General features: G+C 47.8%; 1 protein-coding gene across 3 annotated transcripts in view; it reads right to left on the reverse strand.

Moving 5' to 3' along the window:
* Nucleotides 1–19,411, reverse strand: part of LOC135386212 (poly(rC)-binding protein 3-like) — a 417,863-nt gene that overhangs the window by 155,994 nt on the left and 242,458 nt on the right. For all 3 annotated transcript variants that reach the window (XM_064616021.1, XM_064616022.1, XM_064616023.1), the window contains one exon: nucleotides 8,496–8,594. The gene's annotated coding sequence lies outside the window, so the exon portion shown is untranslated. The remainder of the gene's footprint in view (nucleotides 1–8,495; nucleotides 8,595–19,411) is intronic.

Below are 19,411 nucleotides of genomic sequence, written 5' to 3' on the forward strand. Positions count from 1 at the left end.
CCATCGACCGGCTCACGAACAATAAGCCAACACCCCCCCAAAAGCCAGCCCCACACCACAAAAAAAAAAAAAAAAAACATCGCGCAACATTTCCAGCCACGATTTAAGCACGAGTGCAAAGAAACAACATTAGCCGCCCTACAGATGCACGCAACAAAAGCGGGACAGGTAAATAAGGGCTCGGAACGCATATTACACCCGTCGGGATAACCACTTTCGCGAGGGAGAGATCATGTATTATGCACTCCCAACAAGCTACGTACGGCGCAGAACTGTCTTCAGCAAACCCAGCTCTCGAGGCCTTCCTTTCTTTTTTACCTCGTAAAATTACTGGTCCCGCAAAAGCGCTGCTGGTAATGCGATGATAAAAACGTAAGAAGGATAGAAAAAAAATAAAATAAAAAAAACGAGAGTCGTACATCGTGGAAAGAAACCGCAAAATGGGTTGGTAGCCTGATTTGTGAGCCGTGGTTGCATGTACGACCGCGAAGTGTCCTCCCTCGTAAAGGTGCTCCTTTCTCGGCCACTGTTTTCGAGGGCGGCCAAGTTATGTTCGCGCGTCTTATATGAGCTGTAGTATAAAATGGGAGCTAGCTCTATGTATAAATGTATTATGGGCTACATATACGGAGGAAACGCGAAATGATGCCAGCGCGTTTGATGTCCGTCATATTCCCCAGGTAACGGGCGGCGGGGGGTTTCATATAAAAGGATGGACCGGAAATTACTCCGTGCTCGGAAGACGGCGAGGAACGCGGTCGGTGGCCAGAGGGGTTCCGGGGGCGCTTCAGTGATTTTTCCACTGCGGGCTCAAATGCGAGAACCGTATTTCGTCCTCTTTTCTTTGACAGTCCCTTTCTCGTTGGGCGTCTCTGTGTGTTGTTGTTGTTACTGTTTCCAGGACAGCAGTATACGACAACATTGTGTCACAACACACCAGCGGGGTGTCCCGGTCGACAAAACATTTGCTCATTGGTGGGTGACTCCAATGTCATGCGTGGGACCGGGTCCCACCGGTATTGCCCGTGCCTTCCTGCAGACTTTCTAGGCGAATACCGGCACGGTTTCTTCTGAAGCCGGCCCAGGACGCACACTAACTTTCCTCTGCTTCCTGCTTCATGACGCTGTCATCTCTCCATCTGCCCACACAGCTAAGAGGTACAGTTGCTTGGCACACTGGGGAATTACAGAAGGATGTCACGACACACACACGTGCGCGTTTAAGACATCGTTTGGTTATAAAACATCTAGATTGTGCATCGAGTCCCTTATGGTTCTATCCTCGCTCCATCCTCAGTGATCCCTAGGGCCTATAGTACAGTGCTGGACAAAGGTTTACGGAACACGCTCCGGCGCACTTATTCCTCAGACTGACGCGCTAGTAGCGAACCGTACCGTGCGGACTTACCAACAGGTGACTGGGTTACCTAGATGCATGTCCAAGTCCGTATGGTCCCATTCCTGCTAGCGTGTCACGCTGAGGAAGAAATGTGCCGTAGCGTGTTCCGTAAACTTTTGTCCAGCACAAGTACATCCTCAAGGGACCCAGTCTTGCAGCTTTAAGACCTATAGTTTAGGTAATTTATTATGTGCTTGTGATAACTGTTCACAAATTGATTCCATTGTTGGAGCACCTTTGCTGATTTGTCAGCATAAGCGGGATGTTGAGCTATGCATCTGAGTTGTTCAGTCAACTCTGCTTCAACATCTGGAGCTAGCGTACAAAAGATAAGATCAGCAGAGCATATAACTAGGTGTCCATTAGGCATTGATTGGCCAGCATGCCAAGTTCCGTCGGCCTGGTGCAGAACCGCCTGGTAGAACACCACAGTACCAATTACTCCAGGTCTATCCGATAACGCATTCATCAATCATTCCTTCTCTCTGTCCCTCTCTTCGCTGACATTTGGAACTAAAAAAACTCTGGCGACTCTGGCACAGCAAAGCCATTAGGCAACTATACGCGAGTCCGTATTCCTGGTTCCATTGTATGCGAGGCCACATAGCAGGAACGGAACAACATAGGAATTAATCGAGAGAGAGACAGACGTTAGTGCTGAGTGAGGCTGGAAGACGCGCGAGTAATGAACAAAAAGTACTTGGTTCCTTCCGATGCCAAAAAGGAAACGAGAAGCAGCAGTTGTCAACCCTTTCCCCGTCCTTGTTTTGTCCGCCCTCGTTGTTCTAGCGATTCAGCAGCGTCTATTTCTGGGCTTTTCACATGTGCACCCACGAGCATGCCGCTGGTGGAGGAACGTCTGCCGCGCGAAAGTCGTAACCTAACCTTCCGTTCAACTGCGTCGTACGCATAGATGGGGAGTAACGCGTTACAAAGTAGTGCGCTACCGGTAACGCGTTACATTCGAGTAGTGAAATATGGTAACGCATTACATTTGGGAGAAAAGTAATGAGTAACGTAACGTCATTACATTTTCACTAACTAACGCGTAACGGCGTTATGCGTTACTGCGTGTTTGGGAACATTGCTTCATCGTCTAAACTTGAAAGCTTGAGCGAGGACCTTGCCTGTAGACTCCGGGAAGACTCCACTATGCTGTTCATAATTGTCACAAAAAAGGCCTACCGTTTTCAACAAATCAGGGCAGATAACGATATCATTCGAGATTATGATTGGCTAGGAGCGTGCTATGCGGTGAAGTTCATTTTGGCTATAGTCGTGACGATGCCCACTTGAGTGCGGCCAACAACGGCAAGCTACCTCGACACCCCCCCCCCCCCTCATTTTTAAGAGTGTTGTGTGACTCAACCGAAAATGGTACATATTATAAGGACAATTAGCGAAGTAATGCAAAAGTAACGGCATTACTTATCAGAAGTAACGGCGTTAGTAACGCGTTACCTACTATCGCAACAGTAACGAATAACGTAACGCGCTACTTTTTGAAAAAGTAGTGAGTAACGGTAGTGCACTACAAAATAAAAGTAACTTCCCCACCTATGGTCGTACGCTATACAACTCGCGAGAACAAAGCAAAAGATCAGCCGAATGGGCCACGCGTCGAGTGATCGCTATACAGTGAACCCTCGTTAATATGACCACTGCCGTTCCCGTGGATTTTGGTCATACAGCGAATTGTCATATTATCGAGAAACGCACCCTCCGCGAACAGGACACACACCGCTACGTACAACAGAAGCCGACGTAATTATGATTTATTTTCCGAAAACTGTTAACAATGACTACGTCAAACAATTTTCAGTCATTCATTTTTCTAAATGGGCAATAGCACCATCAATTGCGGATCTACCTTTATCTGCTCAAAAAATAACGAGGCAACCTATGACTTGATGCCTGATAGCCTATGATAGCCTCTCCCGGGGCTGCTCTGAGGGTCACGTGACGTGGTCATAATAGCGGGAATATAATGCCTGTGTTTGACCCTACTTGTGACAAAAATCTTGGTCATTGTCCGATAAACGAATTGTCGTATTAACGAGGGGGATTTACATGCCGCCAGAACGGTTCCCGAGAAAAACGGTCATAAAGCGAGTATGTCAGATTAACGGGGGTCATATTAACGAGGGTTCACTGTATTTTGCAACGTGGCGGTGCGGAAAGGCTATACGATAAGCTGCAAACCAGCCGCGAAAGAAAGGTTAGATAATGTTTAAAAAAAAAATGGTGCACGGCACGGTTCACTGAATATTTAATGGAAGGCTGCAACTCTACATATTCTCGACACCAGAACTCCAGATCGCAGTTAAAGGACGACGGAAGCGAAAATAGGCTGCAAAGCTATTTGCCTCATATTGCGATGTGTACCAAAACAATTCGGAATTCGACTTAGATTTGCGTATATTAGTTGAAATGCCGCCACAATCGCGATATAACATTCGGCCGCTGAGCACTCTGAGCCCCTGGTGAGCGTCGCCGCGCCGCCGTAGCAGACCACGGAAGTGACGCACGTTGGCTCTCCTGTTGGAGTTCCTGACTTTCATTTGGCGTTTCGGCGTACGTCTAATTCCCGCTACGGGGAAAGAACGGAGACGAAGAAGCATGTACGAACCCATTTCTCATAGGATATATCGCCTTGTAATCGTCAAAAATATGCCCATCCGTACAGCGTACTTGCAAAATACTAGTGGCACCATAATTTTACATAATATTTACACCTTGTTCGGTCCCTTTTTTGCAATGGACAAATTTCGCTTCCGTTGTCCTTTAAAAGCAGTCGGGTGGTCGTTGAAATTTGAATTTCGTTTTAGCATGCCGGGCTTACATGAGATACCAATCGTTGAACACACACACACGCACCCATAGAAAAAAGAAAGACTAGTCTTACTCCGTTTAGACTGGTATCCTATGTTACGGCAACGCGTGGTACGGGATTACGGTGCATAGTCTTTTTTACGCGTGAGCTAATGTTAGGGCTGCATGACAAAAGTATTCGGTTCAACCGTCGTTATGCAAAGAGCTCCGAATCTAAACCTTCACGCGCTCAGTTACAACATGACCGACCTGACTTGAGCAACGCTTGACATAACTTACAATGAATGCACACCGGATACTTATCTATCGTGGCCACAAAGCCTTCCTTGTCGCAGGTCCAACATACAGCTAACAGACTCGAAAGGGAAGGGCCATCGGCTTTCAACGGCTACGACATGAAGCCAATAGTATATGTATAAACTACACGACACTATAGCTCATGACACGACTGAGTAGACTTATATTTGGGAACGTTATTACGGTTCGAAATCTTTACGGCCACGTGCGCACATGTTCACATGACACGCTTACGCATCCGAGCCACCCGTTCAACATGCAGCGAACATTCCTTATACAACGATAACGGCCCTTCCCAACCGTTTCGTCGTACGCTTCTACATGAACTGCATTCCACAGTTGCAAACATTTCGCAAACCCACACCACCTCCTGCAGCTGTCGTGCTCGCTAGGGGGCCTTAATCAACTCTCTGAGAAGCGCGTGACGGCTGATTAATTCCGAGCTGGCGCGAAAACACGTACGAGCGCTCGCAGAAGGCATGCTATATCGAACCGTGTTATTCTAAAGCGATGCCGTTTTGCGTTCTCTGGGGACACGAGCCACCTGCGTTCCACGTCTCCAGGGTTGCATAACCAAGTGCCGCTCTCCCAACGATTTTAAGGTCCCCCGAGGCAACGGAAACTTTTGGTTTATTGGCGCGCCCGCGAGTGCTGAAGGGAACGCCGCTCGAGATGACGTTTACTGGACGGGTTCTGCACGGGAAGGGACTCGCTGTCCGCATGCGGCCTCCAGTAACTGTGTATTCACACGAACGACATCCTCGCGGAATATTCTAGTGGAAGAAAAAGCAAATACACTGCTCACAGTGACGAAGTTCCATCCCGTGTTATGTTGAGCCTTTACACTGTGCTGGAATATAGGAGGTGGCTTATTGCGCACTCAGCAGACGACACCGTCAGCGTCTTTCCTGTCGTCTGCTACAGAATATCGTGTGACTGCGTTGCAGGATGTTCCCCGCGGTTAGCAGTGTACGTGAACACCGGACGTTGGGCGCTCGCGCTCAGAAAGCTACGGCAGAAAGCTCCTAAACTCCCGACAGCCAAACTCTCCATCTTCAACAACTCGAAGAATGAAAATGGCTTTTGCCCACTGCGAGTGCGCAAATTAACAGAAGGCTCGTTACGTCTGGCTGGTGTTCTTCATGTATGCGTTTTATTTATGTTGTTGCAAGACTCCGTATGATTCTAGTGGTCGTCAATTCCTTCTCATTTAGCGCACATTATCTGATTACTATTCACATTTGATATGTCTTTCCTCCCAGGGGACTAATAAGAACCATTTGTCATACATTTTGTATTGAGAAGCCATCTGTTGATCACCTATGCCTTTGTGTAGGAGAGTCCTGTGACAAGAAGTGCACGAGTTTTCATTATAATTTTAATCAAATTCTTGAAGTTTGTTCCCGTGTACATTCGTTTAAATGTTCTATTACCTCGTAGGCTGTATGCGAGGTTAGCATCATTGTCATCGTCAACACCCTCATGTGACTGTCTTCCCCCCACCCATTCCTACTGAAAAGCATGTATTTCGTATCTGAGCGCAACATTGTAGGAACAAATTAAAATCATTTGGGTACTACAATTAATCGATGCTTCGACCTGCCATGTTATTTTATCGTTACTTTGTTCCCTCGTATACCCATTTTATCCACAGCTATGCCAGCAAAAGATACGTCGATCGTTGCTATCGCGTCCAATTGGATCCCTGCGATTAAGATTATGTCACAAATAACGCGACGCTCTAGTACCGGCACGCTTTCTAACCTTTCGTTACTTCGAACGCTTCCGCGCTGTAGGCATTCCGGCCTGAGCGCTCTCGCCGTATCGTCAAAAGGACGAAGGAGGAACTCCCAATACATCAAATTGCTGCTCGTCCCAAGACGGAAGTTGTCTCGACATCTAATCTTCTCAGAAATGTATTTAAACAATCAATCAATACAAAAAAAAACGCCAACGGTGGTGAACGTTTTTCGATATCAACCGACTAAACCTCAAGTTGTTTTATATAGCTGTTTCTCCCGTATACATTTCTTTTGAAGAAAAGGAACGTCGGCCCACAACACAGGCGGGTTCTGTTATCCCCCCATGTTTATAGCCCGGGGTCTGGCTGTAATGAGGGCTGCAAATCCAGTTTCGCAGAGACCACGTAGAATCGGCTCAGCAGCCCCTCATAGCCTCACGTGCGTGCCAGCAGATTATTGATCGGAGACAGTTCCTCGTTTTCCCTTTGTTTTGAACGTGTTGTTTCGTTCGGTATACTTATATCGACCGAGTGTCCCGTTGGTATCGGAGGGGGTTGCGGTGATGTCTGTCGACTGAGCTATTTACAGCGAGCATTGTTTTGTTTGTGGCTATACGTACATGTATGGTGGAATTTGAGCGTGCAGGTGGGAGGAAATTGAGACTTGCGCCATACGCGGATCGGGTTGGTCACGATTTTTTTTCGATGCCGAATTTTTAAGGACGACCTCAGAATATGAGAGAAACTGATGTTCTGAGGCTGGAACAACATAGAAGGGACAGATACAAACAAAGCCTCAAATTGCCTAAGAAATTAACGATGAATGATGAAAGTCACTGAAAAGGTTAGCCAGCTGTAGGGATCGAACCCACATCTTCTGGATTACCGGTCCAGGGCTCTACCAATTGAGGTAAGCTAACACGCCTCTCCAGCGACTTTCGGGGTGCGTCATCTGAAGGGACGACAAACCTGCCACTCACTCTCACTCACCCTCCTTTCACTCTTACATTTTTTGCTCACTCATACACACATTCATACGACGAAAATCCAGAAGATGTGGGTTCGATCCCTACAGCCTGGCTAACCTTTTCAGTGACTTTCATCTTTCATCAGAATATGAATTTGGCAGTACAGAAGGTAAGGGGTTGTAGGTATAGGTACCATAAGGATCGAGAAGGGACATCCGAACTTCGTTGGTATAGCCGTAGCCCGTATCGATTGCGTGTGTGCACATCAGAATGCATAGACTGTGGGAGGGTTCGAACCCAGCACCTCCCAGCACAACCTTGCAGCCATATCCCACCAATGACATAGTGCTGTAGCTATACTCCATGCCGTGACGCTGGTGAAAGCGTACTGAAATTGGAAACATTGGAAAGATTACGCCATTTCCGCGATCTGCTTACTCTTACTGTTAAATTAACCAATCATTGTACTGGCTGCTCCCCGATGCCATTTCACAACTGAAATCTCCACCCATGAAACAAATGAGCTCCGCACGTCCATGCACCGCCTACATTGAGTGCCCGTCAGCCCAGTGATTGCCATCTACAAGAGCACAGATCAGATTGAGGCTGTATGCACGTGCGGGAGGGGAACTTTGAAATATTTCTACGTAGAAAAGTAAATGAAACGTCGAACAAAAAAGTCCGTTAATTGAATGCAGATTACAGAATAATCCTTTAAACAAACTCCGACGGTCGAGGGGATTTACGTTCTTCGTGACGAAGTCCCATCAGAAACGGGTCTGGCCGAGCACTTCAGATTAAACATCCAGGAATTTGCTCAAGATGGAGCACTGCTATGGAATCGTCCAGTTGTAACGAATGGAGTCACAGTCGTGGAGGAAAACACATAGGCCGTATTATTTCTTCTTCAGACCCATTTTGTATGAAGGGCGACATCCCCACAAATCGAATGTAGAAAAAAAAAAAAAAAAAGGAAGAGATCGCAGGGTGGAAGTTCCGCCGTGGCCGGAATATCGGAAGTGACGTACTGCGCACGTAGCAGACGACACCGTGGGCCTTGTCGTCTGCTACGGAATATCATGTGTCTGAAGCGCAAGGAATTCCCCATGGTCAGAAGAGCAGGAGAAGATACGACGTTGAGCTTACGTGGCAGCAGAAGGCGTTATATGGCGCTTTGCGCGTATTGGAGTATATCGGGAAATGTTGCGCGTATATGGATACACGGAGCGAATACGAAGAATAGTAAAGCAGCACTCACACGGCTTTCGAGAGGTCAGTGTGGGATGTCAGGGGTGCGCTTGGCGCCCACGGAGATCAGGAGAGCTGAAGCGCTGGATTCCCGGCGGGAGGTGGACAGCTGCACACAGAGACAGAGAAAGCAAGTGAATTATGTGTCATGTCGTCAACTCCTCATACACACTATGCAATCCGAAAGTACAGTGATGTAACAAATGAATGCACACTTGGTTTATCTTTGACTTAGCCCAAACAGCACAATGAAGGGAGCTCATAGTACATAGGAAGCACATATAGCGGTAGATCAAGTTTGTTTTCCTAATGAGGATCTTTGTGGAAGGAAGCGCCGCACTGATGATACAGCTTCCGGGCACCCCTATGTACCTGAACATTCAGTACTATGTGCCGCTCGGTTAAGGTTGGTTCATCTTTTCAATAAAGACAACTTGGGGAGGAAGTTATCACATCAGGTAAAAATAATCTGCTGCTAGTGTAACTGACTGCTTCCTGTAAGGGGGCCGTGCATCACAAAGAACGCCATAAAGCTATAGACGACCCGCACCCCCTACGTCACTGATTAGTACGTAACGCCGCCGCGCAAAGCATCCTGGTGGGCCCTATCAGCTTTATCAGTCTATCAGCCGACGCGTTTTTCCCGCTTCTTGCCAACGCCATCTAGATGCAGAAGGCCTGCTCATTGCCTCCTTTCCCTCCTTCGCTACGTGGACATTAAGAGTCGGAATTCGTCTGCTACTGCGATTCACCGGTCCGCGAATTCAAGAACCCGCAAATGACTGCAGCTCACCTGGAACCTGCAGACCTAAATATTTAGACAAAAAGAGCAAGACGCTTTCTTAGAAAACCAGTTTTGAGAAGCACTCAGACCTTTTTGCGCTTTATTTCCAAGTTTTCCCATTTAGTAGGCGGGGACGTTCAATCAGAACTCGCAGACGACGGTGGTTCGTCTTCATGGCCACGACAGCTGAAAGCGCGTTCGTGATTGGCTGCCGCCGTTGAAAACACGGTCCTGATTTGCTGACTCTTAATTGTTACGTCACGTCGACGGGTAAGCAGGCTTTCTCTAGCTAGGTGTTGTCCTCGCCCACCACGTGTTTGTAAACAGAAGGCAGTCTATTCAGCAGGCGTTTGGAAGATATGCAGTACACATTCAATCCAATCAAAACAGCTTATGGAATGTAGCAACATCAACTGTTCCGAAAACATGATAGGCAAACCTCGCGCGGGCCGCGCATCATATTGCCGAGCCCATTCATAAGCATCGGCCCATCACTTCCGAAGCCAAGCCAAATGTCAGTTTTCCCTGTACCAACTGCAAAGGTTTAATCCAGGCACGGCTACACTCATCCTATTGAATATTGAGGTCTCTCGACCACTTGGCATGCCAGCAGCAATACCTAAAGGTGATATATTGGATAACCGTGCCTGTAGCTTAAGGTCAAACCATCCAGGGTAGACTCTAAAGACGGAGAAGGGGAAAGCGCTGCTGAGCTCACTTAAGTAGCTTAGTTTGGCTGACTTCCATTAATTCTTACAAGGATGAAGGCTTAATCTGTCGTCTCGCCCACGCTCAGAGGAAATACGCCTCCAGACGATCGCGGCACAATAACAGAAAAACAGGCATTAACCGCGTGTACAGACAATGGCAAACTTAATTGATACATGGAGTGTACATATTACAGCGCTAGCCTTACAGGGCCTACCAAAGTCAACATCCGTGTAGGCAATTCCGCAACAGATGTGAAGGGAGAAGAGAAGATCCGGAAGATCGGAAGGCGCTGGAAGATCATGATCGGAACGTGTACATGAGCGACATTCTCCAGAATACTCAACCGGAAGATGCGCATAGCGTCTATATCCTGCTAACATGTCAGCGCAAGCGCTCAACCGCACGTCCTGCTTTACGTGCTATACTCTAACCCTGCACGGCAGAACATCCTCCGGCTCAGTCACAAGATATTCCGTAGCAGACGACAGGGTGGATGGTGCCGCCTGCCACGTGCGTAGTGTGCCACTCCAGACACTGCGCGGCGCCGTGAGATCGAATGCTCGACATAACACGCGGTGGAAGTTATGCTCCGTGATAGGTGTTTTTTTTCTTCTTATTTTCTTTCAACGTGAAAACGTCTGTAAGTTCGTTTTGGTAGCCAGGTCAAAATTTATGATGCAACGAAATTATACCGAATTTCATGACGTCAGAGATTCTATCTGACATGGCCATTGCGGCGGCTGACGCAAACTATGGGTGCGGCGCGCGCGCGTGCGGGAGAGACGGAAATATAGGGGTACGCGTACCGCGCGGGAAGTCTATCTCGCGAACGCGTGAAGTTAGGACGCCGATCGAGGTGTCGTTGTAAAGCGCTTGAGGTGTACTACATGTTCCTTAATCGATATCGTTTACAACAACAACAATAACCAAAATTTTATAAATTTGCAAAGTTGAAATATCAAAATTTTGCAGAGTGTCGGCACTTATGAAACTAAAATATGACCAGAACCGAGCGAAATGTACAATCGTAGACTTGAATTTCATGCGGAGCCAAGAAGGGCCACATGGACGACCATCACGGAAAATTTTTACCGTCTAAGATGATATTACCTTCGTGTCTAGCCGTTCCATTCTGAGATGGATACATTCTGCCGACGTCTAGCTGTTCAGTGAAGCGCGAAATGCCATTTATTCCGCCCGACTCAGTTATGCTGTTTCGATTTCTAAAACGATCGGCTGCCGGACGGAAAAGAAGTGACATCCATGGTTTTCATCCCAGCTAGTGCGTCAAAGAAAACGGGTTTCGTTGAGAAATGGTCCGTTCACGGGGACACTTCGGGATATCCAACGAGAGTTCGGTGGTTCCTTTGGCCGCGCAACTGTTCGCGGAGACACAACACAAACTGTTCAGGAACGCTACTTCCCGCATGAAAGCCTCTCATAATAGGGAGTCTTAGGGTACATTTATGCTGCAGCATCGCTGCTGGCACATGGCACATCGCTGTTTGGCGATGACGAAACAAACACATGTATCTCTGTGGGCGCGTTCATGCTGCAGCATCGCTGCTTGCCAAAGATGCACGCCATGATCATCGCCACAACAATGCTGCCAAACATGTTTGAACATGCCCGGGGACTACCTGACTTCTGGCGATGACAGGTCAAACACAGAGCTTTCTGTTGGTGCATTTACCCTGCAGCCTGGCTGCTCGCTTATCCTCGCCGCTGCTTGCCGCTCTGCTCGCTGCACCTAGGAATGTAAACATGTTTGTCTTCCTGGTATCATTGATGACTGGCGTCTTGAAATCCGACCTGCGATTGGTTGTGATGAAGTCGGTTTCCTCCTTCCCACTTTTCCTCGTTTCCATCCTTCCACAGTGAACGCTGCTAGGCGACTGATATAGCGAAAGCGAGCAGCATCTTGAGCAATCTGCAGGGTAAACGCACCCTAGCGGTTATGCGAGCAGCGATGTGCTTGAAGCTGCAGCGAGCAGCGATGCTGCAGCATAAATGTACCCTAAGGGTACATTTATGCTGCAGCATCGCTGCTGGCACATGGCACATCGCTGTTTGGCGATGACGAAACAAACACATGTATCTCTGTGGGCGCATTCATGCTGCAGCATCGCTGCTTGCCAAAGATGCACGCCATGATCATCGCCACAACAATGCTGCCAAACATGTTTGAACATGCCCGGGGACTACCTGACTTCTGGCGATGACAGGTCAAACACAGAGCTTTCTGTTGGTGCATTTACCCTGCAGCCTGGCTGCTCGCTTATCCTCGCCGCTGCTTGCCGCTCTGCTCGCTGCACCTAGGAATGTAAACATGTTTGTCTTCCTGGTATCATTGATGACTGGCGTCTTGAAATCCGACCTGCGATTGGTTGTGATGAAGTCGGTTTCCTCCTTCCCACTTTTCCTCGTTTCCATCCTTCCACAGTGAACGCTGCTAGGCGACTGATATAGCGAAAGCGAGCAGCATCTTGAGCAATCTGCAGGGTAAACGCACCCTAGCGGTTATGCGAGCAGCGATGTGCTTGAAGCTGCAGCGAGCAGCGATGCTGCAGCATAAATGTACCCTAAGGGTACATTTATGCTGCAGCATCGCTGCTGGCACATGGCACATCGCTGTTTGGCGATGACGAAACAAACACATGTATCTCTGTGGGCGCATTCATGCTGCAGCATCGCTGCTTGCCAAAGATGCACGCCATGATCATCGCCACAACAATGCTGCCAAACATGTTTGAACATGCCCGGGGACTACCTGACTTCTGGCGATGACAGGTCAAACACAGAGCTTTCTGTTGGTGCATTTACCCTGCAGCCTGGCTGCTCGCTTATCCTCGCCGCTGCTTGCCGCTCTGCTCGCTGCACCTAGGAATGTAAACATGTTTGTCTTCCTGGTATCATTGATGACTGGCGTCTTGAAATCCGACCTGCGATTGGTTGTGATGAAGTCGGTTTCCTCCTTCCCACTTTTCCTCGTTTCCATCCTTCCACAGTGAACGCTGCTAGGCGACTGATATAGCGAAAGCGAGCAGCATCTTGAGCAATCTGCAGGGTAAACGCACCCTAGCGGTTATGCGAGCAGCGATGTGCTTGAAGCTGCAGCGAGCAGCGATGCTGCAGCATAAATGTACCCTTAGTGCGCCCAACGAATCGTGTTCCGAAAAGGGGAAACCACTCACGATTCGGGAAGCATTTCGGTGACTCCCCATTTCCGTGATTTAGCTGGCCGCGCGAAAGTTTTCCGATAAAGCACATACGACTCAGTTCAGCATATGCCTAGAGCGCTGTCTGTCATTACATTTTTGACGCTTCATGCGGCTGGGGTGAATGTTGGTGAGTGGGAAAGGTCACAGGTGAAGCGTCGGCTAGTTCAGATACCACGTAGGGGTAGCAAGTTTTGACTTCGCCTTCACTCGCGCTGATATGATTGTGCATTGTGCTTGCCGCTATGGCGTCTGTCTTGGACGACGTCCCTGAGAAGTAGAAGATTTTCATCGTAGGAAAAACGCTTTCGCCTAACCTTTTTTTCCTGCCACACCAGCTCCGGGCGTATACTATCCGCCATCTTGCTTTCAAACTTTTCAAGTCACGGAGACGCGCACGAAAAACTTCCGGTAAATCCCGATTGAGTGGGAGCGCGATAGCTTTTCGTACACGAAAGCCTCTCTCACTCAGCCGGAGCATGCGCAGTCGCGACAGCGCTGAGTCGGAGACTTATCGGAAGTGCCAAACGGGGCAACAAAAAGTATCTATTTTAGGCAAGCACGGATCCGGTACATGGTCGGTACATTAGCATGCGTTCAGAGACATGTCATTACAAACTACCACGTATAGAACGTGGGTCTGCACGTAATATCGGTACGCTTCCTACTCTAACTAGCAATATGAAAGAAAACCAGAAGAAAAAAAAACGGCATTTTAAGAAACCGTTTTACACGAAGATTTAACCGCCACAAAAATTACGCGCTCGGGAGGTGTGTGAAATTACGGACCCTCACCCCCACCTCGGATCTCATCTGCATCTAAACCGCGGCAACCGCGCCTTACACTCCTCGGAAGATCTCCGTAACGACTCGAAGGTCACGCGCATAATCTCCGTAATCACACATAATCACGAGGGACGGTCGCGATTTTGGAAGATGAACTTGGCTGCTGATGCGTGAAGACTAATTCTAAGAACCCCTCCCGAGTTTAATGAGATATCTGAATGCATCAAAAAAAAAAAAGAAAGACGCGCAGCAAAGGAGGACGCGGAGAGCGGTTCAAGAAAGGAATCGCAATCTCCATCTTTCCACATGAAGTGATTTCCATTTCGTTGAGGGGGGGATGATAGAAGAGAGAAGCGATATCAATTTAACTGAAACACGTATATATCGCTCGATTTTATTCGCCAGCGTACCCGGATGAACACCTCAAGACTGCTCCTTCCGTACGCTTCGCATATGCGGCTCGATGTTGCTGTTGAAAAATTGCGCAATGTTTTGTGCGCCGCTGTCCATCACCTTGTGCCAAACTCTCGCCTATAGTGTCGATGTCGATGTGGATGAAGAAAGGATATGGGTTGGGTGATGAACCGGCGAAAATGTTGTTTCGCTCGTCTTCGCCACGTGGGTCGTTTTGTGCCGAAGGAATGAGTGAAGGTAATGGAATTTTGGCCGCCACGCGAGTTCAATTTCTTTTAAAGCATATACTGGTGTCCACGGTGGACTATTGACGTCAGTTTATGCAGACTCAGCATGGGAGCCAGCAAGTTTGTTGGACTTCGGTGGCTACTTTGTTGAGCACCCTCTCCACTACTTTTGAAGGTCGAAAGGAACCGGCCAAAGTTATTGCTATTGATTTCTTTCGCGGTGAGGCTGCTGAATTTGTATAAATTAAAAGAAAAAGGAACAGCACCGCAAGTGATACTGCCCCGACGACCTTTCTATCGACCGCGCATTCAAAGACACGGGCCACCAGGAGGCGGACCGCGTTATCAAGAGGCCCCTCTCCAGTACATGAGGGACCGGCACCAATTGCAACAGGTGCAGTAGGCTTCCAGGGGTTGTGACACTTGGTCCCAGATAAACGAAGAAGATGGTTATTTGCACGGTTGCGTGGTTTTAGTGGACATAGCGCAGAAAATCGGCACCGCGAAGGCTGGAACTCATCCGGCTCTGACATCACTGCAGGCGACTCCACCAGTGAGGCAGCGCGGGAGGGGTCACGTGCTCGTGAGAACCAATGGGAATGAATATTGAAGGAAAAGGACCAGCAGAGGGGTTCGAACCCACACCCTCCGATTTCTGGTCAGAGATGCAACCAATTGCCCTCTCAACAACGTGCCAAGTCCTGTGAGTCTTGCGCTGTGTACGTCCTTCTACGTTTAATTGCCCCACCTACCACTACGTCCAATGGGAAAGGCCGCAGCTCTCGCTACATTGACGTCAGAGCTTGATGCATGTGTTCGGAGGATTCTATCTCGCCAAGTACGATACGAAGAAAAAAATAATTCTTTTGCCTTCAATACTCTGTCGTGGGCAGTACAATGCGTGCGTGATGTAATCAATCACAGCTGTCAAAGTGTCAGAACGCTTTTAACGAGCGACCAGCGGCCAACCCAATGAGTCCAATTTTTGTTTCGTATATACGTGTGCTTCGTACTTGCAGTTCGACATTCTTGACTGTTTCTATACTTTATTAATGGGAGCAGTTGACTGCTACTAGTACTAGCACCGTAGTGCGCGTTTTAGTGCTGCGCCTCATTGGCCACGGTTGATATTGTACCGCCCTCGCTATGGGAGCAGCTGTTACAGGAGCGATTCTGAGTCCTTCTTTCCGGAAGTATATCCGTCAAGCATGAGTCCGCTCCGGTTTTTAGGTAACCCTTTAGGTAGGTCGCTCTTAATCTCGTTTTTCTTTTCCTTTTTTTTTCTTCTGTCCACCGAGTTTCAAAAAAGACTTATTGCGCAGTTCTACTTGAGGGTATGTTGCTAATTGGTCCTCACGGCGACCGTCTCTTCAAAGCACAAAAGTCGAGTGGCTCAAATTGCGAGTGGCTCAAATAATAACAGTCACATTAATAGAAAAGAAAATTCGTTAACCATAAAAAGGGGAAAATGTCCCATTCTTACATCTCATTAGCTAATCCAGTGTAGGGGTGCTGGAACAGCTACAGTTCGACCCTTCTCGCGACATTTCTTCTCCCCACCATACCACCACGACCGTCGTCGTCATCGTCATCATCGAGACGACACAAGCGAAACTGCCATAGTTGTTGAAAAAGAAGGCTACTCTACGAAACAGCTATAATTCATGTGACGGAATTGATGAAGACCAGCGTCAGTGACGCGTGCGCCTGCGCTTAAGTTGGCGGATTTGAACCACGCAAGACAATAGAGAAAGTTTGCTCGCACACCGCTCAGAGACGGCGTAAAACGTCGTAGAAACAGAAGTACTGGCGTGTTCTCATTGCTCCACCCTCGTCAAGGCCACATTTTGTAGAATTCCAGGACTATCCGTCGCTTTGTACTGAGCCCGAATTCGCAAATAGTTTAGTGTGCGACACTCTAGCGAGATGGCGGCTCATGTTCGAGACGCACCAAACTTTAATTTATTAAAAATCAACGGCTCAACCTTGTTCCCTAAAAGTAAGTCTAGAACTAGAGAAAAGCTAAGAGAACACGCCAGTATCAGTATCAGATACTAGTTTAGAGTGCTCACGTGTCTCGTGCGAACGAAAATCACCCGTAGATTTATGAAGAAGTGAGTGCAGTGTGCGCAGATTTCATCGCTCATTACGGGACCCTCAGGCGGACAAAAGTGCTCCATGGTGGCGTTCGTTGTTCATGGTCGTATCACTCAAGGAAAACTATATAGGAGTAATTTTTGCCCGTTTGATGGGGAGTATATTCTGTGTCCACTACCACTATAGTCGTGTTTAACTTAAGAAGGAACAGAAATGTAGTCCGTCAGCTCTGAAAATATTACTGCGCCGCAGACAGGATGGCATGCACAAAGACACACAAATGCACAAAGACGTCACTCTCCCTCCTCCGCCAGATAATGTAATCCATCGCACTCTCTGCTTCCGTATTGGCTGTTAAGATTTGGCGTATGACACTACGCGAGCCTTTCAGACACATGTCGGCACAGTTCCCCAAGAAGTCGGCCCAGGACGCACATTTCCCCAGGGCGTCAGTCGTGACGTTGCCCACATACGTGAGGCCGACAACGGCAAGCCCTATCACCACCACCACCACCACCACGCGAGCCTTCCCCCATGGTGGCGCTGCAGTATTTCTCCTGGCGCGCTATTGCGTCTCCTTATCTCTAACGGCGTATGTAGACGACGGACTAGATTTCTTTCGCTTCTTAAGTTGAACACGACTATAGTCCCTCGCGGGACTAAACGCGTGGAACTTTATAGGACGTTTAGGAACCATTTGTAGTGACCTTGAGAGTAAATTCCGGAGTCGGGGGAATAAGATGGGGAGTGATTGCAATCCAGAGGACTCGAAGCTGCAACGTACTTCGTGGCGTAAAGCCACCGACTGTCGTTATGAGGATTGAACCTTTCGTTCAACATCCTTCAAGACACACGCGTGCACGTGTAACGTTCATTAGACAGCTCCTCTCAAAAGCTAATGCAACCAAGGCGAAACTTTCCCATTTGGGCTTCTGCCACACACACATCCTTAGCAATCTCCTTTATCTTGCCCTTATTATCCCGCTGTGGTTTCTCGCAGCGCCGCCTACGCTTTCCCTTTATTTTTCATCCTTCCATTACGCTGCCTGAGAAAATAAAGCGACTTCCACCTGCGCGTGCCGCGATTCGTAGTTTCCTCGCAGACGGCCGCAAAGGAAAAAAAAAAACAAAAAAAAAACAGGTGCTTCCTTGTTTCTTTTGGAGCGTCATTCTCACAGCATCTACACGCTGTTGTCAGAGAGAGAGAGAGAGAGAGAGAGAGAAAGCCATCAGACGCGAGGAAGGAAGAGACAAAAACAAGACCGCTATATCCTTCGCCGCACTATACCATATACACCCGCAGACTATATACTAAGAAGAGAAATAAATAAATAAATATAGACGGTAAACACAGAGAAGGCGCGTTTACAAGAAAAGCCTCGTCGTCTTCCTTCGCTCAAGAAGAGCTTTCGAGAAGTGGCGAGACTTCTGGAGCCTGTGAAATATCGCCAGAAGGAAGAAATCTGAGCGGTGGCAGATAAAAAGGGAGAGAAGGAAGAAAGCGACAACGGTGTATATCTTCAATGAGAAAGCCGCCTACTGGAATAGGAGGATGGAAACTAGAATATCGCCCGCCCCTTTATTTTTTTTTGTCACGCAACCTTATTTTTCTTCTTTTTTTCTTTTCTGAATAACTTCCAGCCAGATTGCAATAACATCTGAGACCGTGCTGCCATTGTGGTTGCTCGGTGTCTATTTCTGGTGCGTGAAGAAGCAACATCGCGTACTCTTTTTTCTTTTTTTCCGCGCAATCGAAATGACATCGCGTCACCAACTCCAGTAAGAATTTTCTCGAGAGGAGAAAAATAAATAGATAAATGAATGAAATAAAGTGCGTACAGAGAATGCGCGCGAAGTCATGGGCGATGGCAGAGGGAGTAGCAATATGGCACAGCTATAATTTATTACCTGTGGCAACAAGCAAGCAAGCTCCTAGCCGATTCTTCACGCTCTAATAGTCAGCTTTAATAGGTCGAAAAGCGCTCACGGTAACGGTTCCGAAAACGTCGTAAGCCAATCGCGCTTTCCCTTTCAAGTGGGTGACATCACAAGTTACAAAACACTTGACAGCTCCCTGTGTCGTACCGCTTTCGCAGAGTGCGTCCGATCTGCTAAAACTTCCTGATCGGAATTGACCGACACAAATTATCCGAAATTCAAAGCGAAGCAGAAATTCAAATTATTCTATCGGAAACTATGAATACTGGTACGCGAAATAAATAAAATGAAGTGCCTACGCTGACACCTGCCAGGCCTCCGCACCGTCCGCACGCCTTTCATATAAATGGGCCGACTCTAAAGATTGAGAAGACTGAATAATAATGAGAACTTAAGTAGTAAAATAACGAGACAAATAAAGCCAGCTCCGCTCTTTTTCTTTCTTTCTTTTTTTTTTTTTTATAACAAGTCCACTGAAGAGAGGGAACGTGCTTTCGTACACTTTTCCAAATTGGTGCTCCAGTTCATAATGGCTGAATGGAGTCAAAAGAGAGGCACTGAGGCAATCGGGAGAAATGAGGACACTCCTCGTGAAGTGGCATGAGTCACATGAATTGCAAGCGATGCCATAGTTACTATCTGCTCATAGGACCCATCGGAGTCTGTGGTCCTCCTTCCTTGCCTTCTTTATTTAGTCTCTTTTGCCGAAAGCACACGTATTACGACTCACCCTCATTAAAACGAAGTATAT

This window comes from Ornithodoros turicata, chromosome 2 (assembly GCF_037126465.1).
Source record: "Ornithodoros turicata isolate Travis chromosome 2, ASM3712646v1, whole genome shotgun sequence".
NCBI classification, from domain to species: domain Eukaryota; kingdom Metazoa; phylum Arthropoda; class Arachnida; order Ixodida; family Argasidae; genus Ornithodoros; species Ornithodoros turicata.